At 37.6% G+C, this 14,913-nt stretch overlaps 1 protein-coding gene across 22 annotated transcripts in view; it reads left to right on the top strand.

Annotated features, from left to right (window-relative positions):
* Positions 1-14,913, top strand: part of mgat4c (MGAT4 family member C) — a 432,147-nt gene that overhangs the window by 27,495 nt on the left and 389,739 nt on the right. For 2 of the 22 annotated variants that reach the window (XM_062982763.1, XM_062982764.1), the window contains exon 2: positions 5,353-5,556. The exons of the other annotated variants lie outside the window; for them this stretch is intronic. The gene's annotated coding sequence lies outside the window, so the exon portion shown is untranslated. The remainder of the gene's footprint in view (positions 1-5,352; positions 5,557-14,913) is intronic. 22 annotated transcript variants of the gene reach the window in all.

Raw genomic sequence — 14,913 nt, 5'->3', positions numbered from 1 at the left:
CAGTTGGCAGATGCAGGGTGGCCTTTGACAGTTGGCAGATCGTGATTTTGTCAATGTCTATTGTTTCCAAATGCCGGCTGAGATCTTTTGGCATGGCACCCAGTGTGCCCATCACCGCCGGGACCACCTGCACTGGTTTCTGCCAGAGTCTTTGAAGTTCAATCTTGAGGTCCTGATAGCGGCTGAGTTTTTCTTGTTGTTTTTCATCAATGCGACTGTCACCTGGGATGGCAACATCAATGATCCAAACCTTTTTCTTTTCCACAACTGTGATGTCTGGTGTGTTGTGTTCCAGAACTTTGTCAGTCTGGATTCGGAAGTCCCACAGTATCTTTGCGTGCTCATTTTCCAATACTTTTGCAGGTTTGTGATCCCACCAGTTCTTTTCTGCTGGGAGGTGGTACTTGAGGCATAAGTTCCAATGAATCATTTGGGCCACATAGTTGTGCCTCTGTTTGTAGTCTGTCTGTGCAATTTTCTTACAGCAGCTGAGGATATGATCAATGGTTTCATCAGTTTCCTTACACAGTCTGCATTTTGGGTCATCAGCTGATTTTTCGATCTTGGCCTTAATTGCATTTGTTCTGATGGCTTGCTCCTGGGCTGCAAGGATCAGGACTTCTGTCTCTTTCTTCAGGGTCCCATTCGTGAGTCAGAGCCAGGTCTTCTCCTTGTCAGCTTTTCCTTCAATTTTGTCAAGGGACTTTCCATGCAATATTTTGTTGTGCCAGCTGTCAGCTCTAGTTTGTAGTGTGGTTTTCTTGTACAGGTTTTTTGTCTGCTGTGCTTTGAGGAGTTTCTGATTTTTGACTTCAATCAAAGCAGGTTCTTCACTTTGCTTTACATATTCTGCCAGGGCATGCTCTTCTTCTTTGACTGCTTGTTTGACTTGTAAGAGTCCTCTGCCCCCTGATCTTCTAGGCAGATATAACCGGTCAACATCACTGCGGGGGTGCAGTGAATGATGAATGGTCATGAGTTTTCTTGTTTTTCTGTCCAAATTGTCCAGTTCCATCTGTGTCCAGTTTATGATGCCAGCAGTATATCTTATGACAGGTATGGCCCAGGTGTTTATGGCCTTGATGGTGTTGCCTCCATTGAGCTTTATTATTATTATTATTATTATTATTATTATTATTATTATTATTATTATTATTATTATATGCATTCTGCATTTTTGCTAGCATTGTGAATGTAGCATTGGTTACAAAATGTGGGAGTCTAACAGATAGGAAGTAAGATTTGGGTCTCACAACAGCCACTTGGATGTAGGCCCTGACTGGCAGCTCCTAAAGGCCCTTGCAGGCCCTGACAAGCCCTGGTGCTTTTCCGCCCAAGGTCCAAAAATCCACATTTTTTCAGACCTTGGGCAGAAAAGCCCATTTGTATAGGCACCCATTTTAGGAAGTGGCGGATGGAAATGGGGCTATAAGAATGGGACAAACAGAAACGGGTAGTGATTCCATACAAGTGCATGAGACTAGTATTTATTTGTTTATCATGAAAAGATCCTACCAGAACTGGCAATGAATTTTCATGTCAGGGGTTCAAGTATATTTCTGTGCTTCGAGACTAACGGAGCTGGCCAAGGTGCTGAACCCTTTCTGAAAAATTATTCCAATTCCCATTCACCTTTATTGAAAAATCTTCTTTATCAAGTGTCAAAAGGCTACTGAGGTTTTGAATCTAACACTTCTGTTGATATATTATCCCTTGTTTTTGTTTGTTTTATATTGCAATACATAATAAACAAAGTTTGTTTCATCTAGGTGTTCAAAAGATAGTTAAGGACTGACTAAATGAGATCAGTTTAAAACTGTTTGTTAAATTACAGGTTGCAGTAATTTTGAGTTCCTTTTTAAATTATTTTTTTAATTTTGTATGTGTTAGGGGGGAAAGGGTCTTAAGATAAGAAACCAAATCTGAGATGAGTTAAACATTTCTAAAATTCTAAAACAATATTTTGAATCACAGTCTCTGCTTCATCTTATTCTATAGAAAGAGTGACTATCTATCCTAAAATAGATTTGAAAAATAGAACTAACTTTCTACTTATGCTTTGGATTTGTATTCTGCCCCTAATTCTAGCTTGCATAATTGTTACAGCTCTAGATAGACTGGAGTGAACTAATAAAACTACATTTATGATGAAAAACAGGATGTCATAAATTACCTGCAATTATCTTATGAATACAAATTCTGTATCCACCTATGAGTTGAGAGCTGCTTCCTATCTTATTGACAGAAATAATAGGCATGTCAGCCATGCTTTACATTAATGTTGGCCACTGATATTTTGGCTGACCTGCAATATTAATCTTGAGCTCACTTTCAGACTCTATCTCCTATGGATCTCCTCTGCCAGATGTTTTTCTGGTACCTCATCCCATCTTTAAAAATTAAGCGAGGATTATCTGAGGTTCCTTAAAATTTTGTCTCAGTTCTATTCTGAAGTGGACAACAGTTCATGAAATCTTAAGCTAAATTACTCATTAGTCTTTAAAATGACATAGGACTATTTGGGTTTGTTGTTGTTTTTTGCTGCAACAGACTAACAGGAACTATCCCTGCAATTCATTACTACTTTTAATACAGTGTTAGCAATCATGTATTACTTCTTTTTCATGATCGTGTCTCCTCTCCAATACAGAAGTGTAGCTATGTAACCAGTTGGCACGTGTAAGTATTGATCTGATGCCTTGAGATGACATGTGCTTTAGGGTGATTTATGCATGAAATGTATGCTTGTATTAAGTAGGGATGGAAAGAATATTCACTATTAATCATTTCATGTCCCCAAAGATGTGTTTCCAAAATTAAACACAGCTGGGAAGAACAACACAGTGGTTTGCAGTTTTTGCCCAGTATAAATGTCTTTTTGTTATGGTTCCATCACTCCAGAGATTCTTCTTTGACTTGGATATTTAAGGCACAATTCCAGTTTTTCTGGTCAGCAAAATATTGCTTAATCATGATGTGTGTGTGTGTGTGTATGAATATGGAATGTTCATATTATCATCCCTTCATAAGTCACCAAGATGGATGGATGGATGGATGGATGGATAGATAGATAGATAGATAGATAGATAGATAGATAGATAGATAGATAGATAGATAGATAGATAGAACCATAACAATTCTATTCTTTTTTCAAAAATAATAATCTTGCTTTTGAAATATATGTGTATGTTTAAATTGGTTTTTTCTTAATAGACTAGTAGATAACATTTTAGAAGTTTTAAGTGATCCCAGGATGACAGTAATTTCTCAACTTCTATTGAAAATTTGTGCAATAAAATAATGACTGTTTGAGTAATTAACTTTTTAAATTATACCATGTCACTAATTCACTCCCAGTTATCTAAATTAGTATTTCTCAGTGGACTATGAGTAAATCAGTCATGATTCCACTTTAAACTGGGCGATGGAATAATGGTGGAAAAATTGAAAGCTACTGTTACAATGTTCAAAGTCTAAAGCATTGTCCTAAACTGTTTTACACTGTTCAGTCAGTTCACCAAAGGCATACAAGGTTACAAAAAAAAAGGGAAAGAGATAGTTAAAAATGAATGTAATCTATTATCGGTTCCAAGGAGTCTATTAGACCTCTGCTGCCCAGCTATGCCCCTGGGTTTTTTTTGTGTTTTTGTTTTGTTTTTGCAGCTCCTTGTCCCTTCTTTCTGAATTTTAAATGCACTCCAACTTGGGCAGGTGTCTACAATGTGCTTCACAATCTATTGAGCCAATGTTGCGGTGCAGTGGGGTTTACATTCAGGGCTCACTGATGTGCATTAAGGGGCTTAACTGAGATTTTGCCCCGACTTTGCTTAATGTGCTTTAAACCCATTAATTCATGCTGCTGTAATCCTGGCAATGTGCATTTTCTATTTGCTGCAGCTTGGATCCAACTTGAAGCTTAGACCCTCAGGCACCATGGGCCAGGAAAAATTGTATCTTCCATGTCAGCAGGGCTCTAAAGCCACTCTGGGTTTTAATCTAAATTCCAAAGGAGCTATTAAAAATGCAGAATTCAACATTTTAGCTCCTTTAAAATTTAGACAAATACATGGAAAAGATTCAATGGCCCATTGATATAGAATTTATCAGCTGCTGCAATGGGTTGCATGGCAAGTCCATAATTGTGCGTAGTTTCATTTTTAAGGAAATTACTATTGTTAATAGTCATGATAGTCGGTTATAGCGTTCTTGATTTCACCTCTGTTTGCTAGATCTGTGTAACTCACATTTTGCTTCCTGCTGCATGTTGAAGTCACTTCCCCCCTCTTCCTAAAGGCTTTAGTGTCTTTTATTACCATCATGAGGCTTCTCTGCCCTAAGATGACTGGCACACACTTTTCTTTTGTCTGTCTGCTCTTTTCTATGAGATTTGTTACCTGCAAGAATAAAAGTAAATTTTTCCCTTTTTAAACATTACTTGGGTATTTTGAGTATTCTCTTTCCTGTTTCCTACCATAAACTCATATATAGCACTAGCTATGATGCATTCTAATCTGCTAGATACCAAATATTCTACTGTGGAGTCTCCTGCTTTTGAGGATTTTAAAAGACGCTGTATGGTCATCTGTCAGGAATGCATTGACTGGGTTTTTCTGAATGACAGGGGGTTGAACTGACTGGACCTTGAGATCACTTCCTACTCTGTGATTCTATGACCTAATCATATGCAGAACAGGAAAGTGCATTTGCTTTATTGCATTTTAGTGATGGTAGAGGCAGGAAAAATGCATAGAAGTATTTGTAGGTGACTAGCATATATTTTCTGCTTTGGCTGATAGTTCAGCATATGAAAAGGAATGAGTGAATAAAAATCATCTGATGAAACGTTACATTTGAGTCTAATATTATAATTTTCAGTCATGTATTATTTTTTCTCAGTGAGATTTTCTAGTCAGTAGATTTTTCTCCCTGCAGTTCTTGCCTCACTCTTTGTTATGATAATTTATTATGTTGTGTTATCTGCTTCTCTCCATCCTTCATGCATAAGGAAGTGCATATCAATACTACATTTATTGAATAGAGAATACTTTTGTGCATGGCAGAGATTTTTTATTGCAGAGTTAACTTTGCTGAAACAAATACAACTGTATCCAAAATACTGGAAGTCAATGGGAATAACAACACGGGGGATGGGACTAGTGCACTTCCCTGCCTTATACAATTATAGGACTTGTGCATACTCAATGGCTAACATCCTGTTGGTTGATCCCAATGAGAAGAGATTAATTGAATCAATTACTGGTGAGTGAATATATAGGTGGATCTACTTGAATAATATTTAAACATAATATGTAGACTTATTGTTAATTAAGGACCTTATTTTTTTTTTTACAGAATTCATGATCGTACAAAGATGATCTATGTATTTAAGAGGTGAAGGTAAAGGTTTCCCCTGATGTTAAGTCCAGTCATGTCTGACTCTGGGGGTTGGTGCTCATCTCCATTTCTAAGCCGAAGAGCCGGCGTTGTCCGTATACACCTCCAAGGTCATGTGTCCGGCATGACTGCATGGAGCACCGTTACCTTCCTGCTGGAGCGGTACCTATTGATCTATTCACATTGGCATGTTTTCAAACTGCTAGGCTGGCAGGAGCTGGAGCTAACAGCGGCCGCTCACGCCGCTCCCGGGGGTTTGAACCTGGGACCTTTTGGTCTCCAGCTCAGTATGTAAATCTATGTATTTAGGATCTAATTAAACTTTTTCACTGAGTTCATGCCAATCAGAAATGGGAGCAGTAGATGTAATTCCTATTATTTTTCATCATCTGGGCATATAAGATCTTCCTTATAAATTTATTATATAAACAATTTTATAAAAATTATTGTAAAATTAAATTGTATACCATGAATTTACTTTGTTTTGCTGTCTACAGGAAAACAAACACATAAATGAACAATATAACAAAATCCATATCCCGTGTCACTAGCATTTTTCTCTCTCTTCTTCAAAAATAATTGGTTCATAAAGTAACTTTCTCTGTTCTCTGAGTGTTAGTCAAGAACAAAATTGGTGTTAATTATTGCTGTATTTTTCAATCTACACTGTTGCACAATGAATTAATCTCATTTGAAATCTGAACAGAAAACAGTTCCCTCAGCTTGTTAAGTCACTGTGCCAGTAAATAAGTATTTTGTTTTACACTGGATGCTTGAATAGCTTCATTTCGCTCTTGGCTTCAGGAAGAATTTGAGGTTGTACTAACCTTTGAAAATGAAAAATCAATGGTATGTTGCCATTTTCCTGTTAGTGCTAGCAATCTGAAAAGTATTTATGTCTCACGGGTTTTCTATAATTCCAGGAAAACACAACATAGGGCAATTGCCTCTATCATGCAGCTAAGAGATGGATTGCAAGTCAGCTTGACATATTCCACTATTGTATTTATAAGTTCCAATGCAGGCATGTCTACTTTTCACTGTAATATCAATTATCTGTCATGCATTTTGAAAGGTGAGAACCAAAATTAAAAACAAAGATTTTTCTTGTTCTGACACTGACTGCTTTCCCATGGAAAGGTGGAGGGCATGGTTCAGGAGTCAGCCTTGCTGCATTATTCCAGTTTTGTGCTGAAAGATTCTATGTGTAGAACTGTCTGTTCATGTTATGTCCTAGGTAACTGATGATGAAAGGGAATAGAAAGGAAGGGATGATCATGTTCTATATTAGAATAATTTCCTTTTGATCAGTTGAAAAAATCAAATGCTGATGCTTGTAGTGAGTAAAAAAGGGGAAATCTCACTATCTGATGTTATAGCTGGAGGCTCTTCTTTCAGTAATTACAGCTGAAGTCCATAGTACATCCATCACTCTTGAGCAGCAGTTTATAGCTACTCCTCTTATGACTGTTCCAGGTTATGCAGGATTATTCCTAGCACCTCTTTTGGGAATTGGTCCCAACATCTGAATGTCTCCCATTCATCCTTGAGCAGTTGTGGAAGGAGAGGCATAAAACAGAGAATGGATCTACTGGTCTTGTGACAACATCACAACCAGCCACCGTTTCCTCAAAATCCCTCATGGAGATATCATCCTATGAGCCATCCTGCATGAACCTGATGAAAGTTGCAGGTCAAAATATCTGTAGGTCCAAAGGGTCAATTTTATAAAACCTTTATAAAACTTTGGTTGTTAAAACTCAGCACTACAGCACCGGATTAGATGTTTCTAAATTGGTGCTTATATTATTATATCAGAAGTGAAATTGTAAGACTGACAGAAAATATTCATTTCTGTATTCTAGTTCTTAATATGGAATAACAACAACAACCATTTTATTTTTATCTGCCTCTCCTTGTGGCTTGAGGGATGTCTGATATGATCTATTCATAAATATTTTAGATGAATGAGGCAAAATTATTTATATGTGCTTACAAATGTATTGCAATACTTCCTTCTGCAGTGAAATAGGCATATATTGCAACTATAGACTTTGTATCAGTTTTGAGGCTGAGTAGAGAAAAAAAGCTTGAGTTTGGATAGCAATCTTAGTCTCAAGAGGGAAAGAAATCTGACCTTACATTTGGAAATTCAGTGGCCCCAGATTTTCTATACAACTTCATATGCAGCTAAATGTAATAAAATGCAGTCTTAGGAAAATCTGCTTAAAAGTTAACCATCTAACAGTACTTTTCAGTAGTTGTAATATTCAATAGACCCAAATTATTCGAAATGTCTTCTGCTGAGTAAGAGTTATGCTTCCTTACTCCCCAAAATTTACTTCCTTAATGCTCACATCTATCACTGTAAATTACAGCTGACATACATGCTTCGCAAAGACTTTTCTTTTTGTTTCCTCATAATACTCATTTCAACAGTACAATGGTTCTCAGCATAGAAACTGACCCAAAAAGTCCTGCAGTCCTTATTAAGTTAGGTAATTAACGCTATTCATCCAAAGAGGGCTCACACACCATGAAGCACTTGAATGTCATTCAGCATTCTCAAAAGAATATCAAAGTCCTGTAATCTTCTTTATAGTAATCTTAGCACAGAAAATGATAAAGAAAATAATATCTAAATTATACTTGGACATCCTAGCACTGCCCCTGAAGACTAATTGTGTATCTTTAAAATTATCTTGGAGAATTGAGATTGCTATTCTCAAAGTACCAGGCCTTAAGGAGCCAAAATGACACAATTAACCTCCTACAGAGCTTTCCTATTGCTGGGGTCCTGTTTTATTCATTATCCATAGCTTGGTGAATATACAATGTATTTGTTATTATTTTTTCATCTACACTTGAACTGATATCCCTGTCAATATTTCACCTCCGACTATATATACTATACTAGGTGCTCAAAGTTCTTAGTAAAAATTACTTTGAGATTGTAAAGAAGTATGAATTTTTGGTTTACAGATGTTATGTTTAATTGTGTGTTTGTGTTTTAACAGGGTAAGTATTACAGTTATTGCATCTCAGCACTCAGAGGCTGGTTGCCATGGAGAAGTAGGCAGAGCCAACTGCTGTTTTGTTGAAGAAGTGCAGAGTTTAAAAAAGGGATTCAGTCTGTGCTCTGATGAGGCACAGGGAAGATTGATCCTAGGTTGAGTGGATCAAGGAGACTCAATTGTTCATTTTTGAGTTAGTTTAAAATAAATTTGGTGACTTAATGTAGTCTGTGTCCTGGTAAGGAATAGAGAATCTGTGATCGTATATCACAGGGTAACTACGGTTTAAAAGTAGCAGAGGAAGAAGTTCTAACTACTTTAAGTAAAAGAAATGACACTTTAGGAAGTTTAACTCACCTCATTCTAGTATTGTAACTGTTAACAAAAGTGCCTCTAAGTGAAAAACAACATTGTAACCATTAAGCTCTGTGCCTGAATAAACTTGTTATTGTTCCTCCAACATCCAAGCCTCTGTCGCATATATTATAAACCAAGTTGCATTACCATCTAAAGTGAATAAGGAGAAGAAAGGGAAAAAAATTAAAACATCTCCTCTTTGAGTCTTTAATGGCTACATTTTCACAATTTGGTGGCAGTGGTGGGATAAAAAGATTCCCCCTGCCTGAAAGAACCTTAGTCGTTCTTAGTCCCTTACAAATTGGTGACAGTAGTTATATATTCTTTACAAAATTGGTAGCAGTCATTATAAAGCCGTTACAGAGATGTTCAGGGACAGTGGGGAAGGGGAAGGGTCAATGCAGTTTGTATGTCACCACATCCATCAGGTTTTAACCCATCAGGTTTTAACCCTTTATAAATCACTGCTAGAGAACTATAATGCATTCACAGAGTCCCTAATAGAGACATCTAAGGATCTCACCAAAATGAAGTCCAATAAGTCCATCAGACAGAACCATACAAATAAATTTATAACAAAATGCTATGCATATTTAGAATACATACTGGATTTCTTCAGTTCTAAGACCCACTTTCCCTTTATATAAGCATCTCTAAAAATGGGGTATATCTTAAAATCAGGGGTGCTTTTTATATGTATAATTAAAGGGTTTTTTATGTTGATGGTACTGAAATTTGTGTGTGTCATACAATTAATGGTGTCTTAGAATAGAAGAGGTATGGTAGTCAATTTTTAATTTCCTGGGTGTTAGGGATTCCTTTTCACATGCTTTCACATGCCAACATGTTTTCACAACACAATTCTTCTCCTTGTCCTTTAGCTTTTCCTTAGTTCAAGGGCTCAAGGATAGCAGCTTAATACTGGTCCAGCTGAGGGTCTAGACAGCCTCCACATGATATTTGAATTGCTCACCTGCCAGGAAGTGATGGGACAAACCAAAGCAGTGGTTCCCAAACTTATTTGGCCTACCACCCCCTTTCCAGAAAAAATATTACTCAGCGCCCTGGAAAGTTTTTTTAAATTTTTTAATAGCAATTAAACAGAAAGATATATGTACCTGTGGCCATCACTGCTCCCCTGGATTGCTGCAGCGCCCACCAGGGGACGGTAGCGCCCACTTTGGGAATCAGTGAACCAAGGCATTCCACAATGACTACACAATAACTACTAGCCTGGCCTAGTACCACCCACAAAATCAATGAAACAAAAACATACAGTGTAAGAACTCTGGCATTCAAGGCACGAGATCAACATGAAAGAGGCAGCAAAAATCAAAATAGAGGCAGGGAAACACAAACAAAAATAGATGGATTGATGATCAGGTTGCTCTTCACATTGTAAGATTTTAAGAGTTAAATGATGGGGCATACAATAGCCTGTATACTCCACCCTTATCACATGCAGTATTCTGGCATCTACTACCTCCTGCAAGCTCTTCTGATCTCTTCCCATGGAGGCCATCAAAGAAGTAGCGTCTCTACATCATCTTCACCATGTGATCCAGGTATGTATCACATGCATATTATCTGCAATTCTTCTTCCTCACTAACTAAAGCATTTCAGAGCTGTGTTCTTGCTCAAATTTGAAATGTGTACATTTTCCCAAGCATAGTTTTCAGCTGTTCATATCTTATAGGATAAATATCTTAGCCATTAAGCAATGTGTAGATACTGGAATGAAAAATCCAGCCTTTCTGAGCCATGCAAGAAACCTGCATAAAATAGCCATGATAAAAGATCCTTCCAAACTCCTTCAATATGGGGGACGGGGGGGGGGGGGGGGGGAGAGAGATGAATTCTGACAACGACTGGAAGAGGAGATGGGGTGTGGAAACAGAGTAAGCACATTTTCAGTTATGTAATGCTAAGAATAAGGTGGATTCAGCCAATGCAATCAGACAAATTGGCACACTTGTCATTGCATGATCCAAACTGTAGAAAGACACTGTAATCCCAAATAGGTGTTGAATGCTTTCACCTCATTTGAAGTGCTGGAAAAAATTGGACTATAACTCCCAGCACACCCTAGTGGGGAGTTGTGATCCAAAAGGAAACTTTTACAAGTCCTATTTGATCTAGAATATTATGCCATCTCTGAACTGCAGTATATCCACTCCCCCCCCCCCCCTGATGTTTTTTTATTTTGCAATACTAATCAAGCAGTAATAGAAATAAACACCTTAGGAAAGAAAAGTGACTCTGAAATCCCTGATACCAAATTGTCATTCAGAGAGAGGTGCTGGCAGGATGGGGGTAAGAATTCTTAAAGGTTTCTTTATGATAATGAATTTGGCTGAGCTCTTTTAAGAAGAAATGTCAGACAGCTGGTGGAACATATTGCCAGGTGAAAAACAAAAATTAGGAAGCAGTTCATCAAAGGACTTTCATTTAATACACAGGCTTGACTATATTCTCCTCATGTTCTGGTTACATGTAAATGGCAATCTCATGAAAAGCCCAGTGTTTTACAAGTCCCTGCAAACAAGGTGAAACTGGCTATATCAAAGTTCTTTCCCAGAGGATAAAAAAAGCAATCACCCCGCTGCCAAATACAAATAAACAAGTGTGTGGGTTTTTGTTTTGTTTTTTTACAAAAAAAGTGGGAATGTTTATTCTGCCTTATCAAGATTAGGTTGGTCTATGTGGTGTTTGTTATAAACAAGCCTTTCTTTCCTTTACTTCCATGCCAGTTAAAACAATTATTTTTCTTCCACTTGCTCCGAATAAATATGCAACATTACATAGTTCACACTTAAAGACAGGTGTAAAAGAACAACTTCAATTCAACCATTTTGGCTAGAGAATTTGTGTATCTATATTCTCTTTGTTTTTATTTGCTAGGACTTTTTGTGAAAATTATTATTTTTAATTGAAATATATCATCACATTTTTATGTATCCTGTCATATACTTAAGATTTTTTGTTGTTTCCGTATTATCTAGTTCATTGTGTAAAAATATAATGTATGTATGTATGTATGTATGTATGTATTTATTTACTATATTTGTACCCTGCCCTTCTCAACCCCGAGGGGGACTCAAGAGTGGCCTCATATATCAGCAATAATTCAATACCTTAAAATAACATGCAACTGGTAAACATCTACATTAAAAACCAGAGAATTAAAGCATCTAAAAACAATTACATCAATTATTAAAATTACATAATCCAAAATCATAATGTGATTTTAAACATGAAATCCTCATGTTAGAATTTTGATACTGTTCCATTATCCAGGCGGAGGCCAAAAGGGGGTGTTAAACAGAGAAGTATAGTCCATTTTATGGGAGGAGATGTTTTAGCCCAGCCTCCATCTGAGCTGTCAGCTGAGCCTGAGGTTGGCCGCATTCAGCCTGTGATTGTCCCTGCACCTGCCTTGTCAGAGGTGCAGCCGGAGTTTGTTCCCCCACCTGCCTTGCCAGAGGACTCTGGGTTTGGGCCTGAGATGCAGCCAGAGTTTGTCCAAGTGGATTCTGGGACCAGAGACAGAATAGTTGCAAACAGGAAGTTTGAACCTCATTCCTCACAGCAGTCAAGGTAGGATCTCTAGGTGCCACATGGACATTCTAGTTTGTATGTAAGAACTGATAAAGTTGGGAGGAATAATGAGCTTGACAGAAGGAGAGTGATAACTCAGTTGAGAAAAGAAAAGGAGTGTAGCAGAGTAGGCGTTTGCTTTTGAAACAAAATAATGAGCTGCCTTCTCACGGTATGGGACCTTGAATTTCCCATAAGAAGCCTTGCTTTCTCTGACACAGCCATAAGTGGTAACATTGCAAATTCAAGAAGGAAGATCTTTGCTTCATGTGTATGTCTGCGGCCTTGTATTTTGTTTCAAGTTCCAGCCTTGCTTGTTTCGTGTTTCCAGTTGATTTTGCAGTTTGGATCTTTGTTCCAACCAAGATCTTTGCCTTCTTTCCAGCCGAGTCCCTTGTTGTGTGTTCCAGCTTGAACTCTGTACCTTGGACTAAATTTGGAGTCTTATTCCTGCATTACAGTGTACTTTCCTGTGTTTTCAGTTGATTCATGCTTTGGATTAATTCTTGAAATTCTCATTTGGACTATTAGTTATATCTTTCATGGGACTTACTTTGATATCCAGTTTGGACTATGTTCTTTGAGTGATTTTTATAGACTCTTGTTTCAAGTTTATCAAGTACTTTGTTCTTGTGGGTTTAAACCCATTTTATTGACTGTGAACTTTAATGTGCTATTGCTTGCATATAATCTTCCATAAACAGCTTACTTGCTCCAGTGTGGTTTTGAGGTGCCTATGCAGCCTAGGGGTACAACAGGAGAAATAGTTGAAAGAGAAAAGCAATTTCTTCCATTGTCACTGGTTATTCCCCTTCCTCACTTCCCATTTCATAAACAAGGGCTGTTTCCACTACGGAAACATTGTGTGTGTGTGTGTGTGTGGGGGGGGGTAACAGGAAAACGGGGGAAATAGTTCTACTCCTTCAACCATCCTGTCCCCCGTAAAATGGACTATTCTTCTCTGTCTAGTTCTCCCTTTTTATAATCTGTATTTAACAATGCAATAGATCTATAATTTTGAACCAATTCTTTGTCTTGATCTTTGGGGATTAAGGTTGTGCTGGCCTCTTTCTATGTTTACAGTATCTGATTTGTTTCCAGTACAGAATTCGTGATTGTTTTTGTAATATCAGTGTTATTTCATCTTTCATCATCTGTTGTATGTCACCATGTAGCTATCAGGGCCTGGAGATTTATCTGTTTTTAAATTCTGAATAGCCTCAACAAATTCCTGGGACCTCATCACACTGCAGCTTGGATCCACTTTAAATCCACTTTAGGGAGGGGCTTTAAATAGCTCAGCCAGACAGGTCCTGAGCCTCACCAAACTACAAACCCCAGAGTTCTGCAGGAAACAGAAACTGGATTTAAAGTGGATTCATGCTCTAGTGTGATGAGGCAGCTGTATTGTAATTGATCCATTCAATCATTCTTGCTCCATTTCAGAGAGCGTTGGTAGCTTTTGAGGAATTTAAGTGCTTTTGACATAGTTGCTTCTCCCTGAAATTACATAAACCTGCATATCTTAAAATAGCATCTAGAACTTCACCTCAGAGAGAAATTCAGAAAGCAATGTAAATAAGAGAATATAGCATTTGTAAGGGAAAAGAAACTGGATTGGTCCGAAACTGCAAAAGTTCATCCCATTTCAATTCCTTATTTTCCCCTGCCCTTTCTAGCCTGCTTCTTCCATCTAGTCCATCTGAATTATCCCAGAAATCCTACATACCATAGGTTTGCCTTTTTAGAAGGGGAGAGAAGACATGTTGTAATAAATAGGCACACACTCCCACCTTTCTTTCAAGGAAAAGCAGACTAGGGTGCACACAGTATGCTATTAAGGAGTTTGTATTTGTTCAGACTTGGGATTGGTGCCATCCTGGGTAATTTTATTACAGCTGTTTTATTACTTTTTAAGCACTCTCATTTAAAGGATGTGAAGAAGCAGGTTGTAGTCTACTGGAAATTATACTGAAACAAATGGTTTAGTATTAAAGATGCTACAAATGTTCTTTTTCCTCATCATTTTAAGGGTTTTCAGTTTCTCCCTCACAGAAGCACACACGTTTATGCTTGTGGGCAGTCACGGCTTCTGTGTCAGTAGGGGAGTAAATCTATTAATTCAGATTTTAAAGCACAAAGCACCAAAAAGATTCAAAACCTTGAAAACCTCCTTAGAGAGTGAGATTTGGAATGGATTTACACTATAGAATTAATGCAGATAGATACAATTTTAAGTGCCATGGCCCAATGCGACCAAGTTCCAGACATTGTAGTCTTTAGTCTTTTCTGCAAAAGAGTGCTATTGCCTCACCAAACTAAAAATCCCAGTATTCCATAGTATTAAGCCATGACAGAGTCATGTCAACCTGTATAGTCAGCATAAAACCAACAGAAAATTCATGTCACACTGTCATGGAAGGCACAGCTGAAATGATTGTTAGTATTTTGTGCTGCTAACTCCCTTGTGTTTCATTATCAGAAACAGATGCTATTTAAGAATATGAAAAAGGAGAATACATTTCATGAGTGCAAACACAGTCAATTTAC

The sequence above is a fragment of the Anolis carolinensis genome, chromosome 5 (assembly GCF_035594765.1).
Source record: "Anolis carolinensis isolate JA03-04 chromosome 5, rAnoCar3.1.pri, whole genome shotgun sequence".
In the NCBI taxonomy this organism is placed as follows: domain Eukaryota; kingdom Metazoa; phylum Chordata; class Lepidosauria; order Squamata; family Dactyloidae; genus Anolis; species Anolis carolinensis.
The sequence above is the reverse complement of the archived record's forward strand: the minus strand, read 5'-3'. Positions and strand labels throughout refer to the sequence as shown.